Source organism: Oxyura jamaicensis, chromosome 11 (assembly GCF_011077185.1).
Source record: "Oxyura jamaicensis isolate SHBP4307 breed ruddy duck chromosome 11, BPBGC_Ojam_1.0, whole genome shotgun sequence".
Taxonomy (NCBI): Eukaryota; Metazoa; Chordata; class Aves; order Anseriformes; family Anatidae; genus Oxyura; species Oxyura jamaicensis.
Genome location: NC_048903.1, coordinates 2,680,180 through 2,697,252, shown reverse-complemented (window position 1 = coordinate 2,697,252; position 17,073 = coordinate 2,680,180). Strand labels below are relative to the sequence as shown.

General features: G+C 39.7%; 1 protein-coding gene and 1 long non-coding RNA gene across 4 annotated transcripts in view; one reads left to right on the top strand and one right to left on the bottom strand.

The window, feature by feature from the left end:
• The window catches only part of LOC118172565, a 136,951-nt gene extending 120,233 nt beyond the window's left edge, over nucleotides 1-16,718 (bottom strand). The window contains exons 1-2 of the long non-coding RNA XR_004753755.1: nucleotides 16,600-16,718; nucleotides 15,837-15,928 (exon numbers count right to left, since the gene is read on the bottom strand). This is a non-coding gene — a long non-coding RNA (uncharacterized LOC118172565). The remainder of the gene's footprint in view (nucleotides 1-15,836; nucleotides 15,929-16,599) is intronic.
• SMPD3 (sphingomyelin phosphodiesterase 3) overlaps nucleotides 46-17,073 on the top strand; it is a 118,595-nt gene continuing 101,567 nt past the window's right edge. For 2 of the 3 annotated variants that reach the window (XM_035336550.1, XM_035336551.1), the window contains exon 1: nucleotides 46-264. The gene's annotated coding sequence lies outside the window, so the exon portion shown is untranslated. Of the gene's footprint in view, nucleotides 265-16,701; nucleotides 16,849-17,073 lie in introns of those variants that run through there. The other variant, XM_035336552.1, reaches the window with a different exon arrangement.

Here is a 17,073-nt window from a genome sequence, read left to right as displayed (position 1 = left end):
CGGGGAGGACTGGGAAGGGCGCTCGGTCCCCCGCGGGGCGGGGCGCGGCGGCGGGGCCCTCCCGCGCCCAGGGGCGGGGAGCGCGGCTCGGCCCCGCCCGCGGCGCCCGGCGGAGCTGTTCAGCGCCCGGTGCTGAGCCTGCCCCCGGCTCCCGGAGTCTCCGGCGCCTTTCCCTGCCCGCCGCTCGCATGGCTCCGGGGCTTTGAGCTCCCCGCCCGCCCGCCGTGGATGCTGCAGCTGCAGGCGGCCCCGGCTCCGCGGCAGGTAAAGCTCCCGTCCTCCTCCTCCACGCCCAGCCCCAGCACCGCGAGGGGAGCACGAGGAACAAAGCGGGGCAGAGCGCCTGCTGCTGAAGGAGTTTCGGGATTTTAATTGCCGGGAGGTGGGGAAGGGAAAGGGCTGGTTGATCGCAGAGCTCTACCTCGTTGTTAAGGGAGAAAAGGGAGGCGTGATGCTGCCCCTGGAATCGTGTTCTCGTGGTTCAGCAGTGGTTTGCAGGGTTTGTCATACAGGTAGTGCTATAGGCAAGACTGCAAAATGGTTTCCTTGAATACCCTCCTTAGCTGTGGTGCTCAGATGGATTTTGAACAGCAGTAATTTCTTGCTCATTTCTGTATGGATTACTACTGCCCCAGCTGGGGCACACAGCTGAAGGTTAGAGACAGAGCAGCGTGGAGTGGGGTCCTGTGGCAGAAGTGGAAGGAAAAAAATGCCTCTGTATTTAAGGCCAAATGACAAGTTACATCCTAAATGAAGTCAGTTACAGCCAAGCATAGCGCTGCTATGTCTGATGCTCCAGGCTTCCTCTTAGTGCTGGGCAATGAGTAAGGACAGGAGCAAGCACATTAAACATGCACAATCAAGCAGCGAGTGTTCTCAGCTGTGCCTATGTGGAGTAGCTTCCCTCATCAATGGAGCGGTGAGTATTCCTTAACTACCTAAGGACTGTGTGTTTTACTCTAGAGTAGGCTGTAGTTGTATTTGTGGTTGTATTATTTGTGCTGGTAACTGACCAGCTTAAAAATTTTAAGTGGCATGGGAAAGGAGAGGCTGGCAAAAGAACACTCGGCACTCTTCTCAGGTATAGATGGTAAGAAAGAAGTTTAACCTGGGAGATTGCATCCAGCCAGACCAGGAACCTGCATAGGTTGTGCTGATTTCAACAAGAAACCAGGGAATCAAACTAAGGTAAAAAAAAAAAAAAAAAAAAAAAAAAAAAAAAAAAAAAAAAAAAAACACACTACTTCATTTAGAGAACCAAATGCGATCTAATTGGCATATTCTTCACATTTTACTTCTGCCCTTTATCATGAATTTCTTTGTTTAAGGTAACCCCCGCTCCCCACGTTACCATATCAGGTATTAAACCAGAAAGGAATTGCTGGGTTCAGTAAGGCAGGCATTTAAAAGCAAGTTGATGAGGCATCAGTTCCCATGTTATCAAAGATTTTCCCAGTCTGGATTGAAACTTAACACTTCTCATTGTCCCTTACTTTTCATTGAATTAATGATTTTAACAGGTCCAGGTGTGTAATTAATTTTCAGGAGATAATGCATTTGATTCATCTTATCTAGGCTGTAGTTTCAATTTTTGCACTTTATCTTACTAAGAAGATTTGAACAGATTGGGTACTATCTCTCAGTCCTCACGTATCCAGAAAAACTCTCCTCCCAGTAAGAACCCTGGATACGCAGGGCAGAACAGCAGGCCCCTAAAGGTAGCCTTTCAAGTTAAGGATTACAACAGCACATTACTGTAAAGTTAAAAGTCAATTTATGCTTATGACTGGATACAAGGCAGGCTTCCCCCCAGCAGAAATAAAATGTTTCCTGACATGGCTCCTCCCTACTTCTGGCTTTTAGTCTCAGTGCCACAGAAGCCTCAGAGCATGTGATCAGCTATATGTGACTTAAGCTATGCTATTGATTTTTTTCTTACAATGAACGATTACTATGGAGTGACAAGTCAACCATTTTGATGTTAACAGATCTAGCTCTGTTCAGTGCTGGTAACCATAGCACAGAGCCTAACCCACTCTGCACTGTAGCAGCTTGCTTTTAAATTAAAGGACACAAACCTTAAAATAGGTTCTCTTTTTGGGTAGGAATGAAAGAGGCTTAACACTAGAATGGCACTGTAGACATTTCAGTTGCTGCCCCCAATAGTCCTTGAGGAGCCACTGAAATCTCACAGGGGCTAAGCTGCATGCTCTGACCACACCCCTACATTGCCATAATTCATAAACCGAGACTGCTTGCTGCCACATCGGTATTTGTACCTGGTCAGTTAGGACAAAGACAAGGCTCTTTTGTGCTAATGAAGCTTGTACAGCATGCCTTTAATAAGATTTATGATCTTAGTCTTCAAGATATTTTTAAAAGGACATTTCTGTTATCCCAACATTAATTATACTAAAGGCTATTGCAATTAGAACATTTTTTAATTGTTTACATGACAGCTTAGACAATAAAGTAGTATTTTTCTGATGTAGATCCACAGCGACTTTCCCGTCCAGTTATCATGCATTCAGCACAGTACAATAAATCTCAAGTTGCAAGCTCTTCATGGAAATGTTTATCCTCTATAGTAGACTGCTGAAGTCATGGAAATATTTCCATTACACTTAAGCAAAAGTCTATTTTTCAGGAAGACTTGTGCAAAAAAAAAAAAAAGGAAGTATTTGAGAGCCATTGCTATGATCCCACTATACAGCAAGACTTTTTTAAAAGATCAAAATCCATATAAGCATAATTGATATAAAAATCTAAAATTAAAAATCAACATGTTATTGAAAAGCAGAGTAACATGTTTTCCTGCCAACTATATGTGGGAACAAAGAGATGTACTTTCATGAAAGACAGCACAAGTATCCTGCATCACGATAAAATCTTTTAACATGCTGTTTTGTTCCCTGGATTGCCACCGAGATTGTCTATGTACTTTATAGAACCCTAAAGAAAAAAAAAATGTACCATATAGTGCCAGTTTTCTCCTCGAATTCTAGCAATGTTTGCCATTACCTATAACTAATTGTACTTATCCCCATGAATGATGTTAAACTGTTAGTATGATGCTTCCAACTCTGCTCTTTGAAAGCTATTTAAAACACACAGTGCATTAGAGTCACTGAACTGCTTCCTCTTAAAAGAGGGTCTGCAAGCTTTAAGCAAGTCACCAGGATTGCACCTTTCAAATAGCAAGTAATGGTCTCAGTAATTTTTGAAGGTATAGCTCCTAACTTGAAGGCTTACCTATGGATCCTGAATATTTGTGGTAAGTTTTCCACAACACTCAACAGTAAAGAAAGTTACAGATGCTCTCCAAGCACGACTGCTATAATCATGTACTTTTATATACTGCAGTTCAAAGTCACTGTAAAAAACCTGTGAAAACAGACTACAGTTGAGCTGTGACACTGTGCAGAGGAACAGTCCAAGCTGACTACATAATGCTGGCAAGATTTTGCACAGGAATACTCATTTCCATTTTATTTTGAGTTAGACAAAAAGTTTGAGCATTAGCTTGAGGACAAGTATCCATGCTGAATTGCAGTCAAGAAGAAAATGTTGTACTCACTAAGTTCTACTGAACTTCTTTTCTAGTACTTGGGGTGGGAGTAAGGAAATGAAACTCGGTCAGAGGACAAGTCCTACATGTTACAGTTGTATTTATCCAAGTCACCAGATTTCAGCAATTCCTGACTTAGCCACGACAGTGCTGCCCTTTGATGGCTGTCCTGTCATGGTCACCACAGCAGCAGGCAGAATGCTGCCATACCTTAATAAGATGATGTTTGCTGGCCACTTTAAGCAGGAAGAGATAGCTTCATGATTACAGAGAATCTCATTGAAGATGAAGGAGACTGAGAAATTTCTCAGTCTCAATTCTTGTGCTACAAGTCTGAGGTTTAGCAAGTATATTTGAAGAACTCAAAGGAAGCACTTATGTGTGAACTGAGCCCCATCTCCTCGCTGGGAATGGATGCCTGGGCAGCATGCCTGTTACTCCTGTCTGTATGATTATTCCCTCTGGCTGCTGTCCTACTGGGCTTCAGGTTAAATGGCACTTCATAGTTTATGCTCTCCACTCACCTGCTATTCTACAGCTAGCATAGATGTGCTTGGATGAGCATCAATTCTTAAGAACTGCATAAAATAGAAACCCAAAGAATGACCAAATAAGCTATCTCACTTTGAGACTTGTCTGATACTGATATTAAAGAGTTAGATTTTTGTTTTAAACTCCTGCTACTACAAGCAAATTTGTCCATTCCCCTCATGACATGATTTGTTATTTTTGCTTTGGAAGTGTATTCATTTACAGCACCTCAAATACAGAGCAGGGAAATATTTATCTGGCATTCTTAAAATGTGGGGAAACTGAAAAGTGCCCTACCATCACAACTTCTATGTTATTTTGCACTTTAAAAACTAGCATGCGACTTATGAAAGAGCTCTACCATAGAACAAGACTTGTCTTGCAAGACTATACAGTTTTGAGGTAATCCAAAATGCATATACTTCAAATAATTAAAAACATATTTAATCCAGCAATACATTGCCAGAGAACATGTTACAATTGGACAACATAAGCCAGGAGATTCTGACTTAAATATGAAGAACATCAAGGCTTAGACTTATATCACTGTCTCATAGGAAATATACCACAAGAAGTACTACAGACAAGTTCAGCACAAGCTTCACAGAGCACATCCTAGGCATTGCTTTGGGTAGCTAGGCACTGTCTGGAAAAAGACACTTAGGAAAAGGTTTAGCAGGTGATTAGCATATAGTGACACCAATTCCCCTCCACTCCGCAAATCCTTTGTTACTAAAGGACATCAACTTGAACAGTATTCTATTACTGTTGCATCACTTCATAGTTTAAACATACACAGCTCCTTGCATCTGAAATAATAAATGCAAGACAAGTAAGTACAAGACAAGTATTTTCTCTGTGGTACTTGACTTCTGGCAACTACTGTAACTCAAGCACGATCTATTTTGGTATTAACAATAGCAAAAATAACTTCCAAAGTGACAAGCTGTATCTGCCACTTGAAAGTATACAAGCTTTTAATATATTTAAAACCTGACTCAGGGTGAAGAGATAGCATCACAGGATTCCATCTGTCCCTTGACTATTTCTAAACAGGTTAACATTTGATTCCCCCTTCTACATGCTGACAAAGGAACAGTTTACTGCTAATATTAGAAATGTGCAGTTTCTTTTATTCCTTAAGATGAAACTTGCTTCCAAAATTCATGTTTCAGAACCAAGTCTTACTTGTCTTTTTGGTTTTTAAGTTGTCAATGGGAAAAGGGCCTACTTTAATGCTTCTTGAGAGAAAAGGAAGCATCGTGGAGCAGGTGGTAAGATCCAGTGGTAGAGGAGGAAAAAACAAATGAAGTCTACGTAAGAATGAAGGGGAAAGCTGCTTAGTGCCTGCATGACACTTGGGAAGCTTAGAAATTAAGAGCAAGATACAAGACAAAAGTGAATGCAGGACTCAAAAGGAGACAAATCAAGACAGAATACAGGGTATATAGGGAGTTAAATTTGCAAGGACTAAAGATCCTGTATGGTCCAGAATCAAGATGACCAAAGACCATGTCTGGCCCCCTATTTCTAAACTTCGACACAGGCACATACCTGTGGAGGAATCTGAAATTTTTCCTCATTGAAGCATAATAGCACATTACAACCAGGGCTGAAAGTAAAAGACTATCCAGCTGGAGCATAGCAACATTTAATTAGGCAAAAAGTATATTTAACCTATGAAACTGGTTTGAACTAGGCTACTCTTATGTGCCTTACTTTGCACCTTACCACAGAAAGGTGCAAAGGCTGTCATCAGGAAGGTACTGACCCTGCATCAAAATAGCCTGGATAACTACGAAAAACCTAATCATTTTTCCTACTAATATTTTAAGTCAGCATTACCATGTTACAATAGTATTACAGTTAACCCTCAGCCTTTCAAATCAGGCTTTCACATAACAGCTGAATCTATGAATTACCTTAGCCTTCCTTACCTCTTCAATTGTCCATCTGATCACAAATAAGAATGGCCAATGCTGTCGTTCCAGAGAGACAATGTCGTTCACTGAGCAGGCACCCAACTCAATGCCCTGGTACGTTTTCTAACTTGCCATGCACCTGTGGAAAGACACTTCAAGCTCTAACTACTCACTATTGCCAAAGTCATTCTACTCCAGTCAACAGCACAAGTCCTCAGCTGGCTGAGTTAAGCTCCACAGAGCCTTATGTTGTATCTTCAAATAAAGAAATGGCAGAGAGAGGGTCATGAATCCCACTGCACTGCTGGACCCTTGCTCCATTCCCTGCTGTTACCTCTTTTATAGGGAATGTACTTTATTTATTAAACTGTCAAGACTAACCATATTAATTCCTTTCATCAGCTCTAACTAGGTCAATATTTTGTCTACTTTTTGACCCCAGATGATCATTAATCAAGTGACCTTTTACAACATGTAAAACTTCTTTAAATAGAGGTTTTTAGGGTAGACTTCAGTAACTCATCTAATAAGCCGAAGTATGAATCACTGAACTTATCTATTGAGGAAGCTTCCCAGCAAGAGTGGTTAAGAGTTTTAGTGTTATTACCTTGTATTTCACAAGGAAATTTCCTTATTCCTTTGAAGCTAATTTCACACAGAACCAGAAAACCAGAAATGAGAGTAGAACAGACTTCTTATCAAGATTCAACTACCAGAGTATCACAACATGCACATTTTAAAGTCACAGTAAATTCATAGTGTAGCCTAATACTGGAGAGCAGCTAGCCATCAGTTGTGTCAATGTAGTTTCATGTTTGCACCAATGCAGGGTAAATGTTTGACAGGATACATCAGAAGTCAAGTCAATACTAAGTTCTTAAGTTAACTGACACACCTGCTCTGGGTTTGTGATCTACATTTTGTTCATTGTCTGAACTTCTCACTTCAGCCATTTCTATGGACTAAAACAAAAAAACTAATGGAGTGTTCAGTATTTGATCTTTAGAATACACCTTCTGAAAAAGTACTGGTAGCTTGTAACACTTGTTCCTAAAACAGAAAGATGTCTGAACAGCGTGATCACTAGTGCCTGCTGATCTTCTGCCTCTTTGAAATGCCTCTTGAAAGGAGTATACTGTTTCACCATAGGAAGCCATTTTCTTCCCCTTATTCTGCTTTTCTTCCCTAAAGGCTGGTAAGAGTCAGCCTTTCACCTGGCTAGAAATTAACAAAGTTTCAATGGCAGAAGGGAGCAAATGCAAGGACTCTATATATATCTGAACCATGGCTTTTGACAATACTATTCACCTTCGTTGCTTAATACTTAGCAACTACTCAGAGAATAAGATTGTGTCACTAAAAAACAGACTTTTGTGTACTTCAAGTGTGCCTAGTTAACTAGTACAGCCTATATGCAAACAGTGAATCTGCATGTTTGTTTTTGTAGAGTACCCTACCCAAAGTCAGAAGTCTGATTCCAGTTTCTTGCACTTCAGAACACTGCCCTCAAAAAGTTATCCTTCAAATTTTAACTGCTTGTCTTTTACAATTTGCATTTTCCCACATTTATGCAGTACAAGTATCCTAAGGATATATAATAACATGCTGTAATATAATATAGGAGACTCAGTTATTACAGAAGTTACTGTCTTATGTATCTCTGAGCACTGCATCCATGTCCAAAGTCTGAAGATTTGGACACCAAGTCACTTTATGAAATAGCAAAGAATTTTTGAGATGACACAAACGTTTGCAGTGTCTAGATCACTCTTGCAGTAACTGTTCATATCTACACATCTTCCATACCTTAGTTGTCCTTTATCACAGATTTTGAAGAGCTTCCTATCACATCATGTATCTGAATAACCCAATGTGTACCTTTCCATATCTACATGCAAATTGAAGCTGAAGATAAGCAGACAGGGTTCTTCCTCCCTCCCCACAACATTGGCAAGAATTCCAATTATTTATGAGGGTAAGATTTTTGATTGTTTCTACAGATAACATTTTCTTGACTTTTCCAAGAAAACTGCTTGATAGTAAGCCTGCATTCAGTTCCCATTTATCATCACAATCCAATCAACATGAAAGTTACTACTATTAACTAAAGAAATTGTGGTTCACATCAAAATAAGCCACAGTTTATAAACACTCAAGTCTGAATTTGGAGAGCTTGTATACATGAAGATGTTAAGATTTGTTTTGGTCATGCATTAAGTTCACCTAGATTAAGAGCATTTTTTCCAGAATTACAGAATTAGAATAAGTCACATAAAACTGTTATAGAACTATTCAAGAACTCCGTATCTGAACCAGTCTTACTGAATTACTTTATGCTTTTGAAGGAAACACAGACCACAGCTTTGCAATAGTTTCAGTCACAGGTCTGCTTCCAAACATTGTAACCATCTCAGCTCAGTGAGTTTGCCTAGAAAACCAACTCCTCTTTCATTAAAGAACAAAGTAGTAGAACAACTAAAACTTGTGTTGAAATAAAACTGTTACTTTGTTCTTTACCACCTACACTACACTTCCAGTAAAATGGAAGGAATTCACTTTTAAACAGAGTAACTTGCTTTAATCTTTGTTAAAAATAGTCTTTACTCCAATTACTCATTCCAATATTCAGAAAGGTGTGCTGGAAGGAGGGCTAAAAAAAAAATCCATAAAATCCTTTAGTGTCACCAAAAAGCAGCTAATAGAAAGATGCCTGATCTCAATCCTCAGCAAGTAGTACAACTGTGTATTTTCTTTACTTTTCTGGATGGAAAAGAGCCAGTATAACCCTACCAGGGAAGGGATCTTTTAGTTCAAAAGAATTAGCAGCTAGCAGTTGAGGAGTTTTCCATACAGACTACTCCACCATTCACATACTGCTAAGCAAAACTGTTTGTTGTTGTTATTGGAAGTGGTAATAAAAATCTCAGTGAAAAATAAGTGAAAAGAAGATACATTAAAATATGAGTGTGCCCTAAAACATTTCAAAATTTAAGAGGCTGGAAGAAAAACAATGTAGTTCCTGGCCCCTCTGCACAGTTAGCTGAGTGAAATCTGTACTGCTTTGCCACACAGATGAGAGAACAGTTTCAGAACAACTTCTACAGGAGTATCTAATCCAACACAAAGCTGAACTCTACCACAGATGACTGTACCAGCAGAAGGGCAAGACAGGGAGACTCTAGACAACAGATAGGATTCTCTTATCCAAGCTAATGAACTGGCAGAGACCAGTGAAGAAAGATAAGAATCTTGATCATTTAAAATTTCTCTGCGGGCTGGGATATGTCAGCAAACCTAGTCTAAGGTTAAAGACAAATTTAATGGGAGCAACATAGTTAAGTATTACATCCCCTTATCACTGAGAGTGAGAGGAAGGAAGGATACAGGTCATGCTGTGCCTCCCTTAGGGCTTGAGAAAGAAGAGAGAAACCCTGACAATTAGCACTCATAATTCAATTCTGAGCATAAAGACAAATGTTTTGCTGTATACATGCTGGAGATGAAAATCCTCACTGGCCAAAGGACACCCACACCCATCACTTTTTTGTAATGAAACAAAGCTCTGAGCTTTACCTGTAATCTTTTAACACAGAAGTTAAAGATGACAATATAATCCAAAAATAGCACTCCATTGTTTCTAGATCTGGGGAAACTTATCTTATGCCAGCACCAAAGGTGGAAAAAGTACTGAAGAGAGGCCTGTCCTGATAAGGTGCAATTATGCAGATTACTTCCGTTGCTGCCAGGGTATCAGCTATATGATAAGCATTCCTTTGCAAGAACGATGTACAATGGAAATGAAGCATGAGAAGTTGGCTACCACAGACTGGCAGACAATTCCAAATCCAGACTGCTGCAAATGGATGGGCATATCTTAGGTATGAAATTATTTTTATTCACCACAAGGGCACTGAGTTAGTAATTTCAGCTTCTTGTTAAACTATCAATCTTCAGATAACGCAAGTAACAGAAATAATTTGAACTTTTTAAAAGCCTGTCTTCTCATCACTCCTCAGAACCTCCAGCCTTTTACTGCCCTATTATAGCTGCTCACCACAAAACAGAAACATAATCAAGATCCGGTGAAAAGGTACAGGTATAGCTAAGTCTTTATTGAACAAAAGTACATTGAAACTGTTACTGAAAGTTCCTCCAACAGCACACAAGCTGATAATGCACACAAATCTAGCACCTAATACATTACTCTGCATTTTGCTCCTGCACTCATGGGTTCCATAGGTACAGAACACTACCTTACCAGATCACTAAGTCAGCATGAAGTATTCCTCCACATTAACCTATGCTTATACATACCAGCTTTCCCATACAGTCTCTAAAAGTAGTGTGCTACAGTTATTACAAGTTCTTCTGGCAGATTGAGAGGCACGGACTCCAATGTGCAGGATCAAAATCCAAGTTTATTAGGCAAGTATGCTTCTTATGTACGCTAGGCACAGAGGCCGGTAATTTTCTGCTTGTCCTTGCAGCAGGTTTCCCAGTACTCCTTCTCCTCCTCATCTCATACATAACTTCTCTTTACTCTTCCTATGGCTTTTGTCCCACACTTAACCCTTCATATGCTTCAGTCCCCACACCTAACTTGTTACTTCCTTGCTGTAGAATTTATGTTCTCAGTGAAAGCTTGAAGTCAGCATTCCATGTTATTGCCTCCTCCAACATCTAAAGGCAACAAGTCCCCAAAAATCCTGTGCTTTCTGCAGAGCAAGCCTGCACTGAGGAGTGCTGGGAAGCAATCTTCCCAGCTGTGCTCCATCATTTCAACACACACCACCTGCTTGCTTTTGTCACCACCCCCACAGTAATGATGCACAATTTCTTCACCGTGGTCCTTCAAGTTGAGTTTATACATTGACCATGCAGATTTTACATACCAAATAACACCCTCAAAGAAAAAGCAAAAAACAGTCCTAAAAGAAAACAGCAACAAAAATCTAGGCTTCCATTCAGCCCTACTACCTCCCTCAAGTCTTAATGCTTTCCACTGTTATTTTCCCTACTATTTTCTCTCACACAAGCAAGTTTCAAGCATCACAACAAAATGGAGTTTTTAATTTCTGTAAATAATTTTCCATTACATCCATTTACTCCTTCATTTGGTGGTCTGCTAGCAGCTCCTGAGTACCTACAACTCCTAAAAGGGATCTATTATGTAGCCACAAAGAAAGCTTTCCTCTGTGCAGTCAGTTTTTCAAACATATACATGTCTTTCCCAGATCCCAGAAAAGTCCTGACAGATGGAAGAACCAGTAGACAGCTTCAGCCCTGGAAAGGCTACACATTTAACTCTGTCAAGCAGAGATTACAGTTCAGGTTCCATAATCTGCTTCTGAATAGCTACTTCTGGCAATGCTATAGGGCCCAGCTCCAGGTGTCTCCATTCAGACCTTACCTATACACTCTGCACCTGCGCCACAACATAAGTTCCATCATATAATTCATTTCAACAGAATGTGGAAAGTTACTTGACCTAACTTCTTACTGAACCCATTATAAGTAAATAGAACAGCCTGCCTTCATTTTACTAAGTGTGAAAAAGATTAATAGGCTCTACGCAGTGATTTTTCTATTACTTTAGGATGTTGCAAACGAGTACTTTGTTTTTGCAAATAGAAATATTACTTGTTTGGATAGTTTTAACATTGTATTAATACATTTAGATTAAAAACTGAACCAACAACTTCTATACCTTCCACAACGGAAAGATTTCATCAACCAAATGCAAGTTTAGTTCATGCTTCTTTCATTACTTTTTTTTAAAACCTATATTATTCGAGTTTTGACTGGTTTGTTGATGGGAATTTTCTTTGGTAACCGAGGTTAAAGCCCTAAATTTATAAGTCTTCTGAGGTCTAACTTTTTTTTTTTCCAGTGGGTATCAAGAGATTCCTTTGAGTTTATTGGGTGCTAAGTAACAGCTAACACTTTATAGCCTAGCATGTAAGTGGATTTTGTCTGCTCTTAAAATACCCTTCAAAACCACATTCTACTGAACAGTTTTATTTCTCTGTAGCAAGTTTACTGGTTATTTTCAGTTCAATAAGTAAACACAGTCATGTTTACCTAACAGTGTTTCTTAATACAATGAGACTATGTTCAGTTTGAACCCAGGCTACAGAATACAGCCTGCCCAGTAACAAACAGGGAAGATGAACTACAGTTCACTAGCTTCTGTCTACAGCTCTCTTTAGTTTGACTGCTCATTCTTTTTAGAATTAGATATCTGTACCTTCACTAAATGAGAGGAAAAGTTTTAGTTACCAACTCACAGGTGCAGACCACTGGGCATCTTCAATTTTCCTCTGCCTCTCATGGTCATACTTAAACATAAGGCTTGTCTTAAGAACCTCATTTAAGTTGCCTGAGAGAAAGACGTACAAGAAATTCATTATATACCCTTACTATCTGCCATGCTGTTCTCTTGGTTATTTTTTACTTTCTATAACACTACACAAGAAAGACTGTGTCAGTGCCAGAAATACAACGCTATGCATCTTTTACATAGCCTAAGAGCTTTCAATAGCACTGGAATTAAACTGAGTTCTGTTACCAATATAGTGCTACAGCTCTAACTTCCCATCCCAGAAAATACTCATCTATTAAACATATCCTGCCTGTTGTCATACAGATAGAGGTATGCTGTTGTAGCTGCAATGGTTTAGTTTGGAAGCAAGTCTTCCTAGTACAACCAGTCCCTCAGAAGAGGTAGTACTTGACAGACCTAAGTTTATCCTGGAGATCACAGGTACAGTGGAGATATAAAACCCAAGCTTACTAATTATTAATCTTGTAAGCACACTTAGTTTGTCATCTTCTAAGGATCTTTCATAGATGTTGTTTCTCTAATGGTAAGGAAAACTAACATCTAATATGCAAGTCAGCATCCCAGGAGTTTTAATCTTCTGGGGCCTTCTTCACGAGGACAGCTGCCAGCTACGGATGCTTGGCTGACTAATTGGCATTAGCAATAAACAATATTTGAATTTGTCCAGGAAGAGATCAAAGAATCTGTGAAAGGCTTATCAACATACATTAAAAGTCTGATAAGCCTCCATCTTTATTGAAGTTACTGTGCAGTTCATTTTACCTATGAAAATTGCATTGATACCAAGTAGTGGTTTATAATGCTCTAGACACCATCTAGATGAACCTTAGCTATTGACAGATTATGAAACAAGTGTAGTGTACAAAAAGAGGATCTGCTACTATAATAAGTAAGGGTACTATACACTTGGGGCTTCATAAAGCAATTTTGTATCCAGGCTTGACTGGCTTACAAGCAAATAAAAATTATAAAAAAGACTGCTAGATTGTTTAGCAATATGCCAGTCCCCAAGCTACAATACAATCTACCCTACCTATAACACAGATCCTACTACAGAGGAATTGATCTCTAAGTTCTTGACAAAGACATAATCAATCTTAAGTTTTCCGGAGCTATAACATGACTTGTACAATATCTGAAAGTATTTAGATGCTTCTTTCCGGGTTTTTAAAGAATGCAGTTGCTGGAAAACAATGAACAAAAAGCAGACTATACCGTCCTTGCATTCTGACATGCACTTTCCAGACTGAATTCAGAGACAAACTAGGCTGTCAAAGTGAAGAGAATTAACATAAGAATTTCAGGAAAATAAATGAAGCAGTAGACAACAAGCAAGTTGCTAAAGAACCATGATGAAGGCTGGAGGCTGAAGAAAGCAATCCTAAGTGATACACATTAAATAGAAGATTGAAATATAGGATGTATGCGTGCAGTAGCAGTTCTAAAACCTTCTGAATAAAGAATTAACAGCTGATGCTGTACTCAGTAGGACTTGAATCTAGCCTGAGAAAGGGAGCTGAGCCAGCAAGACAGATGGCTGGTGAAGGAACTGACATTGCAAGAGCTGGAACATTCAGTAGAGAGGAAAAACAACAGCTATACCCATAAATGAACTACTGCCAAGCATGTAACTGAGGTGAGAGGAATCATGCGATTTCAACAGTTCTGGAGAACTGTGGACGATGCACTGAATTGCAGGCAGCATACAAGGTCCCGAGCTGGGCAGTGCAGCATCAATGCAGAAAGCAAAGAGACAATGGAGTGATTAAAAGGTAAAGCAGTAGTTCAAAAACAGCTGCAAATAGTCATATTGCATAAGCGATTTCAAAAGCAAGTACTGAAAATGCTCTGTCAACATAAACACTGTAAAGATAAATCTATCACCTAGAATTAATTTGCAAAAAGACAGCTCATTATTCAATAGAAATAACCATGTCAGATGCTAAGAAGTGTGAAAAAAGAAACCAGATTTAAAGCTTGGCTACCAAGAAGAAAATTTCCACAAACCTTTAGTTTCTCACAGGCGTTCAAACACTTAGTACAATCCTCTTTTCTTTATACTTACCAGAAAAAAAACACTTCTGAATATTTGACCATACAAATTCTTAGAAATAGAGCAACTAAGATGTATAGGGGGTGGGGGTTGCAGGAACAAGCAGCTTGAGAATTTTACAGCTTAGCAATACAAAGGGAGGTGTCCCGAAGTCTCATGAAAATTGATACCAAATTTATTAACGCTTGTTGGTAATCGGAAGTGAGAGTTCTGAGAAAAATGGATAAGTATAATAACACCCCAAATGGGCATCTAATAAAAAACAATCATTTCTACTGATTAGGCAATTTACTTATTAATTACTTTTCCAACTCATAACAAGCTGCCAATCACTGATTACAAGAAAAATTACATCTTTCTTTTGATTTCTCTGAATGTGTTTATGAATCTAATATTGTGTTACTACAGATACACACTTCAGTACGTGCTGTTTTCATTAAACGCGTTTGTATTGCATAACATTACAACTGTTTAAGACATACAGTTAAAGAAAGTCCACTGTTGAAAACAGCTCTTCCAAAATTCTTAAAGTTTTACTGAAATTTTAACCACGATCGCAGAATGGCTGTGGCATGGACAAAGAGTATTAGAAATCCCGTCAAATTTATTATAGAATAAGATTATCTTTCTGGTATTCAGAAAATTAAATTACTTTCCAAGATGCAGAAAGATTTTTAATACACAGACCAGGCAACCTAATTAAATAACAGTATGGGATGGCTCCAAAACATTATAGATCACACGTTAATGCAGAAAGCCAACATAATTATCAAGTTATCCATCCCAGACTTTTGGGTACATAAAACAGATTTAAACAAGTCACTAATGTAATTACAAGCATAAAAATCAACATCTGAATGACAAAAATAAGTCAATGCAACTGATAAAGTTAATTAATATGCTTACAATTCAGAGAAAAAAAATGCAGTACAAGAGTCATCATCAATAAGACTACATAAATATTTAGAGAGGCAGGTAGTATGAGCTTTACATGAAACTGTTCTTTCTGAAAAATAGAAAACTTGAGTATTCAAGGGAAGCCTCTTCCACTGAGTGGAAATAGGCCTACAATGAGGTCAACCACAACACTCCCTCCCCCCAAAATACCTACATTCAAACAAACAAAAACAACAAAAAAAGTTTATATCTAGCGATAAATCAGAAGTTAAAATACTCTTCTGTAGAATCTCCCTTTTTCTGTCCATCTTACGTTCCATTTTCCTATACTTCTGTTGCATCCCAATTCTGCAGGAAAGCAGCATTAACATGAATCAGCAGTAAGAAAGCCATCTCTGTTACAAGGCGATGCCAGGAGGTATCGCATAAAAATGCCAGAAGTTCAATCAGGTAACACGAGCAGCTCTTCCGCATCCCAGAGAGGATTATTCACATAATGCAGTCAAGTTCTGCCAGGCTTACCCTCAACCCTCTTACTCCACATCTCAGACACTTTCAAATTTGAGAAGTGGGAAGAGCAGGGTAGCAGTTAGTATGCTAGTCAGGCAGTTGGCCTGCAGTAAAGATAGCAAGATGTACTCATTGTCATCATCAGTTAAAACTTTTTTCCTGATTTAAAAACTGACTAGGATACTAACAGGCTTGCTACATAATGTTAGAAAGATACATAAGGTAAAACAAGACTAATCCTCCAGAGGGCACTGATATTTTACTTCAGAAACTAACATTAAACACCTGCAAACAAATATAACGTAGTGAAGAGCAACATGTGGTTTATACCTTATTTGGGGACCACAGCTGATGCACAACTCTTCACTAAAGTAAGGCGAGCAGGAATATGCATGCAAGGCAGCTGTTCATCTAACCCCCAACCTTACAACTGCGCCTTCTTGTTGAAGAAAGGGGCCAGGGCCTGCTCTACCTCACTTTTACCACCAGAACATACCCATCAATTTTCCAGTAGACTTTACAACACCCAACTAGGCTAAAGCGACTTTACCGAGAAGAAAATATGTGGGGATAACAGCTGAAATCCAACAGCCACAAACTCCCTTGCCTCCTAGAAACAGGACGCCCCACCGCCATTTTGTGCTCTCCTCAGCCTCGCAGCCCTTTCAGCGTTGCCCTCGCCGCTGCGGGCGCTTTCCCCTCGTGCAGGCGCCCTTGCTGCCGAGCAGCCAATCAGGGCGCGGGTGGCGGGAAAACTGTTCCCTCGTCGCCTCACCTGGTGGAGGTCGGCTGCCATTACAGCTTCGTGTGAGGGCTGTAGTCGTCGGCACATCAGAAGGTGGGGGTCGTAGGCAGTAACTCAAAGCTTCCTTCTCTCCTTTCTATCATCTTTTTTCAAGTTGGTCTTGTAGAAGGAGGAAAAAAGAAGGGAGAACTAAAGCTTCAACGAGTGTGGGAGCAGCGGCAGCTGAGGGAGAGGCAGCTGACAGGACTGGGAGGTGTGAGGAGTGGGTGAGCTGGGAAGGTGAGGGCTGTGGTTGCTAGGGTTCATGGGGTGTCCTGCCTGTCAGAGGGGCTGGTTTCTCGTCCTAAAGCTCTGTTGGTTCTCTTTCTCCAGTGTCATCCATGCAATTAACTGTGCTGGGCAGTATGCAGCAAAGGTATTTCAGTGTCAGGTGCTTTATTATTATTAAAAATATGAATATGTTTTTTCCTTTACTAAGTAACTAAGTGTTGTTTCAGGTGAGAG